The sequence below is a fragment of the Halichoerus grypus genome, chromosome 1, assembly GCF_964656455.1.
Source record: "Halichoerus grypus chromosome 1, mHalGry1.hap1.1, whole genome shotgun sequence".
Lineage (NCBI taxonomy): Eukaryota > Metazoa > Chordata > Mammalia > Carnivora > Phocidae > Halichoerus > Halichoerus grypus.
In genome coordinates, this window is record NC_135712.1 from 166,727,034 (window position 1) to 166,737,994 (window position 10,961).

Genomic DNA, 10,961 nt, shown 5'->3' on the forward strand with positions numbered 1-10,961 from the left:
GGGACACGCCCCCTCCCGCCGCGCCATTGGCTTCTCCGCCCACCTCCCCGCACCCATTGGCCAGTTCGCCGCCAATCAACGGAAGCCGCCGGGGCCGCCTAGAGAAGAGGCTGTGCTCTAGGGCTCCGGCTCCTCAGAGAGCCTCGGCTAGGTAGGGGAGCGGGACTCTGGTGGGAGAGGGGGGGGCCCGGTGGACTGAAGGGAGATGGGTGGCTGAAACGGTCTGGCTGATAGATGGGGGTCGCCTTCCCCCGCGGGAAGTCGGGAGTATAACGTTTGTTTAAGATGGAAGGGAAAGAGGTGGTCAGAGGCAGGCAAGAGTGTGGCCCGCCCTGCGGCAACCGGAGGGGGAGGGAGGAGAGCGGAAAAGGCTCGAATCCGGACGGAGCCATTACTCCTGCAGAGGGAGGAGCGCTGCCGGCTCACCTCTTGTCACTGATTGGCCGCTTCTCCTCCCGCCGTGTGTGAAAACACAAATGGCGTGTTTTGGTTGGAGTAAAGCGCCTGTCAGTTACAGCCTCGGGAGTGCGCAGCCGCCTGGGGACTCTCGCATTGCTCCCTGGGTGGGATGGGTAGGTAGATGGAGTGGGGAGAGAGCTGGAGGAGCGGGCGCGGTCGACCTCCCGCGGGGGTGGAGGGTCAGTGAAAGTGCCTCCCGAACGGGCGTCCTGCCACCCGCCCCTTCCTTGGAGGGAGTCGGTTTACCCGCCGCCTGCTCGGCTTCGGCATCTGATTGGTTGCTGAAGCCCGGGGAACGGCCCCATGCCATTGGCTCGGGTCCCAAATGAGCGAAACCACTGAGCGGGTCAGCGGGGGTGGGGGGGAGGCGGTCGTTGGTACGGTCCTTCCCGAGGCCCAGCGCCGCAGTGTCTGGCCCCGCGCCCCTGCGCAACGTGGCAGGAAGCGCGCGCTGGAGGCGGAGGCAGGCTGCTGGGCTGAGGCTTCTGGGTGGCGGCGACCGCGGCTCCGCCCCGGGCGTCCGCCGCCTGAAGGACGAGACAAGCCGGATCTGCTCTCGGACTCGCGGGGGTGGGGGAAAGAGCGGGGGTCGGTCTTGCTGGTTTGCGGGAGGGAGGTGCATGTTCTCCAAAAATCGGCGCGAGCTGCAATCCTGAGGGATCTGCAGTGGAGGAGGCGGAGAGAAGGCCGCACCCTTCTCGGTAGGGGGAGGGGAGTGCCGCAATACCTTTATGGGAGTTCTCTGCTGCCTCCTGTCTCCTAAGGACCGCCCTGGGCCTAGAAGAATCCCTCCCTCCCCCGCGATCTCGTCATCGCCTCCATGTCGAGTCGTTCCTTCTCGACTGTGGGCGGGACTCTTGCCCAGGCTTAACCTGGTGTCTGGGCGTTGTCCTGCAGGGAATTGAGCAGGTGTTAAGATGTCTCTCTTCCCACAGACTTGAGTTTGTGTCACAAAGTAATTATAATAGGGGTGGAGGAGGGAAATGGGAGTCCAAGCATTCACCTCGGGCTGATTTTAAGCAGCAAGACTTCGTGTTATTACTAAAGATCCTTTTTGTAGTAATTTTCCTGTAGATAAAGGGGAAATTAAAGGCATGATCATCTGAGTTTTTTACTCACCCCATTTGAGAACCTTGCTGGCACCACCAAAGTATAGCATTTTAAATTAATCTCAAAATTTTAGGCCCTTTCCTTGCATCCCTAGGGTTAGGGATCTTAGCAACTCGCACTCCTACTTTGAGCCCATTTTGCATTTGTTGTACTTGCTCTTTCAATCCCCAGACATAGCAGTGGCTTTCTCCTCTCCTGTTTTTTGCAGCCCGGTGAGTCATGAAACCAGACTGATCGGTTCTACTGCCAATTAAGGCTACCCAGTTTGAGGTGAGGCCTCACTCTTACCCAGTAATGCATTTATTCCGCCTTGAATGTTTACCTTGTTTTACACTTTTTTTCCTCAGCTAGGATTCTACCTCTTGATCCTCTTCACAGTCCAGGTGACTTTGATTACTGCCTTACTGAAAATCGGATATGAGGTTCAGCAACATCTGTGTTTTACCTCCTTTGAATAACTCTCAATCCATCTTTTTATTTCTGTTCTCATCAGTTAGTAACTGGGCTCGATTGCCATAATGCTGATAGCCTCCAAACTGGTGTCTCTGCCTCTGGTATCATCTTCTGATCCATCTAACATGTTGCTGAGACAATTGTCCCAACATACACATAGAGCTGAAAATGACTGATGCAACTCCTTTACTAGCTCCTTACCTATTTACAGGATGAATTCCATCAACGTGAAGGTGATATACAAGGCCCCTCAATGGGCTAACCTCTTTTCTTAACAGCTTTTTTTTTTTTTTTAAAGATTTTATTTACTTGACAGACAGTGAGAGAGGGAACACAAGCAGGAGGAGCGGGAGAGGGAGAAGGCGGCTTCCCACGGAGCAGGGAGCCCGATGTGGGGCTCCATCCCAGAACCCTGGGATCATGACCTGAGCCAAAGGCAGTTGCTTAACAACTGAGCCACCCAGTTACCCCTTAACAGCTTTTTCATTTGCTACAATTTTTTACCTATACTTCAAACATTACCTCTCCAGTCATACTGAATTGATTGTTTACCCAAATCATAGTGTCATTGTCCTCTTTGTAGGCTGGTTCCTTCTGGAGTGGCACCCTTACTCTGGTGCTCCTTACTCTTGAAGACGGTTAAGACTCAAATACCATCTCCTCTATGATCTTGCCTTCTGTGATCTAGTCTTCCTATAAGCCAGACACCCCTAAAGAAAGGTTACCAGTGCTTTCTCCTGATCTGATAGCAGGTTGAATCAGCATTTCTCAGGTTATTGTCATTGCTTGTTTAAATTCTCTTAACTATTCTGAGCTTCTTGAGGTCACAGGTTCTTGTTAAGTCTTGGATCACTAAGCTCCTAGTGTATTCCCTGATAGCCAATCCTAAGTAAAATGGAATGAGCAACATGTGGATGTCTTTATAAAGTTTGATAGGTTATTGGTCTCTCAGAGTTTTGTATGTATGCTTCCTAGTGCTTTAGGTTAGCACTGTCCAATAGGATGTTCGGCAGTGATGGAAATGTTCTGCATTTTTGCCAACCAGTATGGTAGCCACTAACCATATATTACTGTTGAGCACTGGAAATGTGTCTACTGTGACTAAAGAACTGAATTTTCAACTTGATGTAATTTAAATTGCCACTGTGGACATTGTAGCTGTAGCCACAAACTTGTGTTGTGGGTTGCTGAATACTTAATATGCATTGATAATTTTCTCTTCATAGTGAGCAGTAAGGAAACAAAACTTGGCCCATTTAGTTTAATTTTTTCCCTGCTTGTTTAACCTATTACCTATACTACAGATGTACCTAGCTGAAAGCTAAACTGAACAAGGCATTACTAAAGCTAACCTTGACTTGGACAACTGTGTGTTTAAAAAAGCAAGTGTTGACTAGTTTGGGTTTCAAAAAAGAATGTATAATGAATTTCAGGAAAGCGGGATTTCATTAAACCATAATGGTGACAGAGGTTTAGTTAGGAATAGGACTATATCTGATACTAATGAAACCAGCCCTAAATTTCATTTCTACAGTTTTCATTTTTGGAGAAACTTGATCAGAGGAGCCAGGCCTTAGTATCATATCTTGTTAGGAAACCATCACAAAGTAAGTTGCATCCTGATAAAGTATAAATTAACAGATATATCCTAACACCAAAATATTTTGATTTGTTAATACAGCATGTTGTAAATTTCAGTTATATTTTTAAAAGACAAATTTTTTTTTTTTTACTTAGGATTTCTCAGAATATGAGACTCTTAGGATAGGAATCTTAAAACTGTCAGTGCACACAGATAGTTGGCTTGCTAATTAATGCAGATTTCCAGTTCCACAGCCAGAGATTCTGAATCCACTTAAGACAGAGGGGTGGGAGGCACTGGAATTCTGTATCATGTTCCTTATTTGCTTCTGATGTTTGGGGGCCCAGGAACCACACTGCAAATACAGCCTCTGCGCTATAGTACACCTATTTATCTGACAAAAAATGACTAAAACTTCAGAGAAACCTCTCTAATACTCTGTGTACTCTCTACTTTGTAATTTTTCCTTTCAAAAAACTGAATGGAAAAACAAGTTGAAAGGTGAAGAGTGGTAATAATAATAGTTTTGGAAACTTGCAGGTTAGATTGTTTTTCTTATAAAAGGAATGTTAAAATACTCCAGATAATTTTTTGAACAACAGTATTGCCTTTTTTGTCTTCCCACTTAAATGCATTCATCAGGGACTTATTTTTGATTCCCCAGTGCCTGTACAAAGAGCTGGATACTCAACAAATGTTGGTTTTATTAATTTATACATGAAATTGGTTTTGAAATAATAGCGAAGTCAAAAAAAAAAAAGACACAGGCTCCTTTTATGGAGAAATTTTAGGGTCATACTTAACCCAAGTCTCCTCGTTCTATTTATAAAGGAGACTGATGCATCGCGGTCTCTAAATGCATCTGTCTACTGTTGACCTCTTCCTTGGGTTTCCTGTATGAACCATTCCTCTTCCTGTGCTTCACTTCCTTGGGCTTTATTTTTATTTATTTTTTTCATAAACCAACTACTTATCTCTTTTTGAAGTAGAGCCATATTGTTTCTTATAGTTCTAGGATAAAAGTTGAATGTTTTGTAAAGGCTTTTAAATTTTTTTAGATTTGCAAAATTTGGAACACATAATGTTTGCCATATATACATAAGATATATATATATATATATATGTATATATATTTTAAGATTTATTTATTTTTAGAGCGTGCGCACTCGAGGAGTGGGGGCCAAAAGGGAGAGGGGGAAAGAGGGAATCTCGAGGAGACTCCCCGCTAAGCACAGAGCCTGACATGGGGCTTGATCTCACGACCCTGAGATTATGACCTGAGCTGAAACCAAAAGTTGGGCGTTCAACAGACTAAGCCACCCAGGCATCCCTCTGCCATTTATTTTTTATGCAAAGAGGAGGTTTGGTATATTATGCTTTGCAACTGTTAGTCCAGAATATGATAGGGGTCAGCATCACAACGGTAAGACTACTTTGACTATTTTAGGCCAATCTTAAATTCTAGAGCACTTTGTTAGGTCATATGTCTAGGAATCTAGTAACTTGGAAGGTTGAGAATTCTTGATTTTGTGTTTATCTAGTGGCATACTACTTTATAATGGAGAACTTACTTCTCCAGAAGACTTTTTTTTCTTATTCATGACTCCCCATTCTTGATGGAGTGGGTAAGAAACTGATTAGAGAACTGTTAGCATGGAATTAAACATTTATTTTATCCAAGTCAGGGTTGAACCTGATGGATTACTCCTGGTATCATGGTATATACCTTTATGGTGATAAGAGACTATTTCTGGGGTGCCTGGGTGGCTCAGTCGTTAAGTGTCTGCCTTCAGCTCAGGTCATGATCCCAGGATCCTGGGATTGAGCCCCGCGTTGGGCTCCCTGCTCTGCAGGAAGCCTGCTTCTCCCTCTCCCACTGCCCCCCACCCCACCCCGCTTGTGTGCCCTCTCTCGCTGTCTCTCTGTCAAATAAATAAATAAAATCTTAAAAAAAAAAAAAATTATTTCTGCCTCTCTGATTGTATCTCCGAGTCATGGTCACATTCAATAATCCTGTTTTCCAGCTTTATGCCTAGAGTTCATAGTCATCAGAATTTGAGACCCTTAGGATAGGAATCTTAAAACTGTCAGTGCACACAGATAGTAAAAGATAGTTAATTTTTACCAGTTTGTCCTGATATTTAGTCACCCTGTTTTTTAGGTTTAGAGTTTTTTGTTCTTTAGCATGTTTAAGATTGGATCTTCTGCTGATAGCAGTGACACATTTTCAGATCACGTTTATACACCTGGCTATTTTACCAACTAACCAGCCCCACTAGTGTATGGATTCTGATCAACTCATTCAACACTCTTCAAAACCTTTCCTCTTTTTACCGATCTTTGGTTAAAAATCTCTTCCCAAACTTTTATAATAAATAATGACAACATAAATCTATTGTGTACTATAGGCAAAGGCTAATGGAAACAGTTGGGTTAGAAGAAATGAACTAATAATAATCATTGAGTGCCAATTGTGTATGCTATAGTGTGCCGAACTCATTGCTAATGTATTTAGTGTGGTCCTAATATTATAAAACCCCATCTTTCAGAATAGGAAACTAAAAAAGTTGAACAACTTTTCTGTAGACACACCAACAAATTAAGGACCAGGGATTTAAACTCAGGTCAGACTTGCTTATTAGACTTGCTTATTAGTCAGTATTCCTTACCAGCATATGGTACTACCTTTCTCTAATGGAAACTTTTTTTTTTTAGTGGAAATGGTCTTTCAGGAAATTAATCTAACTGCAGGATACCAGATGGGTTGCAGGGATGGAGAAATTTGAAGGTTCTTTTACAGTAGTCCAGACATGAGGTAATGTGGTTTGTTATAGAGTGATGGCACTCATAATGGAAAGGAAGTTAAAGGACTCAATAACTGACTGAATGTCATTCACTGAGAAGAACTGTCTCAGCACAAACTTCTCAAGGAAACCTTTCTTGATGCCCTTAGCTCCACTACATTGGATCCCTCGCTTGAATGTTGTCCTAGTACTTCTGACAATCATAATTAAATTAGTAATTGTGTAATTGGAGATTTCCCTACTTTTTCAGGTTGCTTCTTGAGGGCAGGACAGTGCTTATTTATGGCTGTCTGTTGCCTAAGCATAGGGAGGTCTTCAGGGATAAAACTTAGTAATACTAGGATGATGTTATTTACGTTATTTACCCTTTCATCTTATTCTCATAAGTGTGCAGGGGCTACATGTGTGATGACATCACTGATATTAATCAAGTGGTGCAGTATATTCTTGAATTACCTAGAATTTCCTTAAGTGGTACATTTAGGATATGAATATTTATGTTTTTAGAAATTAACTTAGTGTTTAGGTTATATCTTCTATAAACCTAGCAACCCCCAATATTGTGCAATTGTTACTTTGAAATCCTGTAGCTCTCTTTATGCCTAAAACATAAATATAAGTATATTCTGTTGTCTTGTTGCAGTGTTTTAAATATTTCCTTAAAATATGAAAAAAGAAATTCTTAAATATAAGTACAACTTTTTTTTTTAGAATTTAATAACTTTATTCTAAAATAAACCAATTTATATTTTCCTAAAGAATGGATCATTGGTGGGGCACCTGGCTGGCTCAGTCGGTAGAACATGCGACTCTTGATGTCAGGGTTGTAAGTTTGAGCCCCATGGTGGATGTAGAGATAACTTCATAATGAAAAAGATTTAAAAATAAAAGAATGGATCATTGGCTTTAAAAAAATTATGACTACTTGTTCAACCTACAGCCACCATCTATGTCTAAAAATGCTAAAAATAAAAAAATAAAAAAAAAAATGCTAAAAAGGTTAAACCAATATACACCAGACTTCTCTCACAGGAAGAATCAACTCCAAAGAAACTATAAGAAAGAGCTACTGTAGTATCTTAAAGGGTAAGTTACTGTATGACATTGCTGGAGAAACAATACACAGTTGGGGCGTCTGGGGTGGCTCAGTCAGTTCAGCATCTGACTCTTGATTTTGGTTCTTGTCATGATCTCAGGGTCCTGAGATCGAGCCCTGCGTCAGGCTCCCTGCTCAATGGGGAGTCTGCCTGAGATTCTCTCTCCTTGTCCCTCTACCTCTGCCCCTCCCCACTCATGCTCGCTCTCTCTCTCAAATAAACGTCTTTAAAAAAATTACACAGTAACTGAGAAATTTTACAAAAAGCTGTATTACACAGGGCGCCTGGGTGGCTCAGTTGGTTAAGCGACTGCCTTCGGCTCAGGTCGTGATCCTGGAGTCCCGGGATCGAGTCCCGCATCAGGCTCCCTGCTTGGCGGGGAGTCTGCTTCTCCCTCTGACCCTCCCCCCTCTCATGCTCTCTGTCTCTCATTCTCTCTCTCTCTCAAATAAATAAATAAAATCTTAAAAAAAAAAAAAAAGCTGTATTACACAGTGGACATTGCTGATTGTCTGCCGGATGAGAAGTAAAAATCATGGCAGTGTCATTTGTTTAACAATACATTGTCATATTAAACATGTACAGACATAAAGTCTGCATTAGTATCTAGTCTGTAGAAGTATATTTAAACCTTAGAAGTGGATGAACCTACAAAAATGGCTGGGCTTATTTTCCATGTATTTGTTCTGCATCAGCTAGTCAAAGAGACTTCTGTCAAAGCTTGGCAAACACATGCCCTGAAACAGTTAAAAGTGTTGAGTAGCTTTTTACTATTTTTTTAAATTTATTTTTAAAAAGTAATCTCTACACCCACTGTGGGGCTCAAACTCACAAACCTGAGATCAAGAGTTACATGCTCTACCAACTGAGCCAGCCAGGCACCCTTTGAGTAACTTTTTAAAATCCCCCGTTTTATACTGATGTTTTCACTAATGGTGAGAAAGCAAAAGTTGGTAAAAGTGCTGGCACCTTGGCATTAATCAAGGCAGTGGTACCGAAGTGTAGTCATTGTTTACGGCCATGCATTTGCAGGGTAAGGGGAGGGGCAGTAGCAGTTCCACTTAAGAATGTCCTTGTGGGGCACCTGGGTGGCTCAGATGGTTAAGCGTCTGCCTTCGGCTCAGGTCATGATCCCAGGGTCCTGGGATCGAGTCCCACATCGGGCTCCCTGCTCCTTGGGAGCCTGCTTCTCCCTCTGCCTCTCTCTCTCTGTCTCTCATGAATAAATAAATAAAATCTTTAAAAAAAAAAAAAAAAGAATGTCCTTGTGAGGGACACATGGGTGGCTCAGTTGGTTAAGCATCCGACTCTTGGTTTCGGCTTACGGTTGTGGGTTCGAGCCCTGCATCGGCTCCATGCTCAGCACTAAGTCTGCTGGAGATTCTCTCCCTTGTAAAAACATTAAAATCATTTTATGAAATCCGGACCTTTAGTATGTAACTTTAGTATGAGTGATGAAATAGAAAGTTTGCATGTAGTACTTCAGCTACATGTTTAAAGTACAGTGGTTGTTTCAAGAAAAAACACTCAGGCAACTGAGCTGCAGGCTGAATTAGCTATTTTCTTTTCACAGCATTTTTACCTAAATGACTGTCAAAGTTGGCTATCTGGCAGACATTTTTGCAAATACAAAGAAAGTGTACCTTTCAAGGAAAACAGTTGATAGCAGTTAATGACAAAACTCAAACTCTCAAGTGAAAATTAGAATTTTGGGAGAAGTTGTATCCAGTCTCAGGAGCTTCACATCTTCCTAATACTTAAAAGGACTTTTTTTTAAGATTTTGTTTACTTTTGCAAGAGAGCACACATACACACAAGCAGGGGTGGGAGGAATGGGCAGAGGGAGAAGCAGACTCCCCACTGAGCAGGGAGCCCATGCAGGACTCGATCCCAGCACCCTGGGATCATGACCTGAGCTGAAGACAGATACTTAGCTGACTGAGCCACCTGTTCCCCCCCCACCACCACCATTTTTTATGAGCTAGGTGGTGATATTAAGCTAATTTGCACATATTATATAATGAACTGGGCCAACATTTGGGAGATTTATATAACTTGGTGAACCAGTATTTTCCAAATGACCAAATACATGAAATGACAAAAATTGCAAATAAGTAATATCTCAACCAATACAGAAGAGAAACAAAAATCCAGCTGCCTTCTATTGAGGCAGACATTTGCGAGAAATGAATTGCAAAAAAGAAAAGAATATTACTCTGTTAAATAAAGTTACTTCCATGAAAATGTTAACATGAAGCATTTATTACTATTTAAAATTTTTTCTCAGTTTTAATTTCTAATGTGGAAATTAAGAATTTGGGCTTGAGAAAAACTAACATAACCATTCTCTTTTTTAGTGAAAATGCTTTTATCAAAGAAAGTTATCACTGAATAGCTACTAGCTTCACAACTGATTAGCATACTTGTTAGCCTTGAGACAAAAGTATAAGGGTGACAGTGGTAGGCCTCTTATAAACAATGATAAAGTACCAAGGTACAATAATTTGATTTTTCTCATAGAATTTTCAAACCTTCACCGTATCCCCCTGAGATTCCCACATAACCTCTCACCTAAACTTCTTGGGAAAGGCTAGGCAGAGAATAAGGGTGTCTGTCTTTTTCTATGGCTAGCTCACTAACATTTAATTTCCAACTGCCCAATAGTTACCCTTGTATGTCTCACCTCAAACATGAACATATATTGACCCATATGATGGGTCAAGTACAAATTTGGTATACTTAAAAACTAAGCCAACACGTAAAAATACTATTTGTTTAGCAAATATTAAATGCCCACTTTGGCAAGTACTCTGCCAGGCACTTGGTAAACAGTGGTGAAAACAGACATGGTCCTTTTACTTTCCACTTCTGCCGATTACGGGCCCAATAGTTAAAGGTTTAAATGGTTTATTAAGAGGTGAAAGGGGCGCCCGGGTGGTTCAGTCGGTTAAGCATCTATCTGCTTTCGGCTCAGGCCATGATCCCAGGGTCTTGGGATTGAGCCCCATGTCAGGCTCCCTGCTTTGCCTCTTCTCCTTTTGCCATGCTCTCTCTCTCAAAAATCTTAAAAAAAAAAAAAAAAAGAAAAGGTGAAAGATGGTTTTATGGTGAACCCAAAATAGTTCTTTTGGGTGTGTTTTCTGATGTTAAAAACTCCAGTCTAGGATATAAAACCCTTATAAGGGGCGCCTGGGTGGCTCAGTCGTTAAGCGTCTGCCTTCGGCTCAGGTCAAGATCCCAGGGTCTTGGGATCGAGCCCCGCATCAGGCTCCCTGCTCAGCAGGAAGCCTGCTTCTCCCTCTCCCACTCCCCCCGCTTGTGTTCCCTCTCTAGCTGCGTCTTTGTCAAATAAATAAATAAAATCTTTAAAATAAAAAATAAAAAAAATAAAACCCTTCTAAGTATCTTGCTTTTAATTCATGCTGAAGTCTGGGGTAGTAGTAGTAGATCAGAAAC

General features: G+C 42.2%; 1 long non-coding RNA gene across 1 annotated transcript; it reads left to right on the forward strand.

Annotated features, from left to right (window-relative positions):
* Positions 1-93: 93 nt before the first annotated feature.
* Positions 94-9,749, forward strand: LOC118527784 (uncharacterized). The gene is made up of 2 exons (XR_004913266.2): positions 94-151; positions 1,778-9,749. It is a non-coding gene; the product is annotated as an uncharacterized LOC118527784 (long non-coding RNA).
* Positions 9,750-10,961: the final 1,212 nt, after the last annotated feature.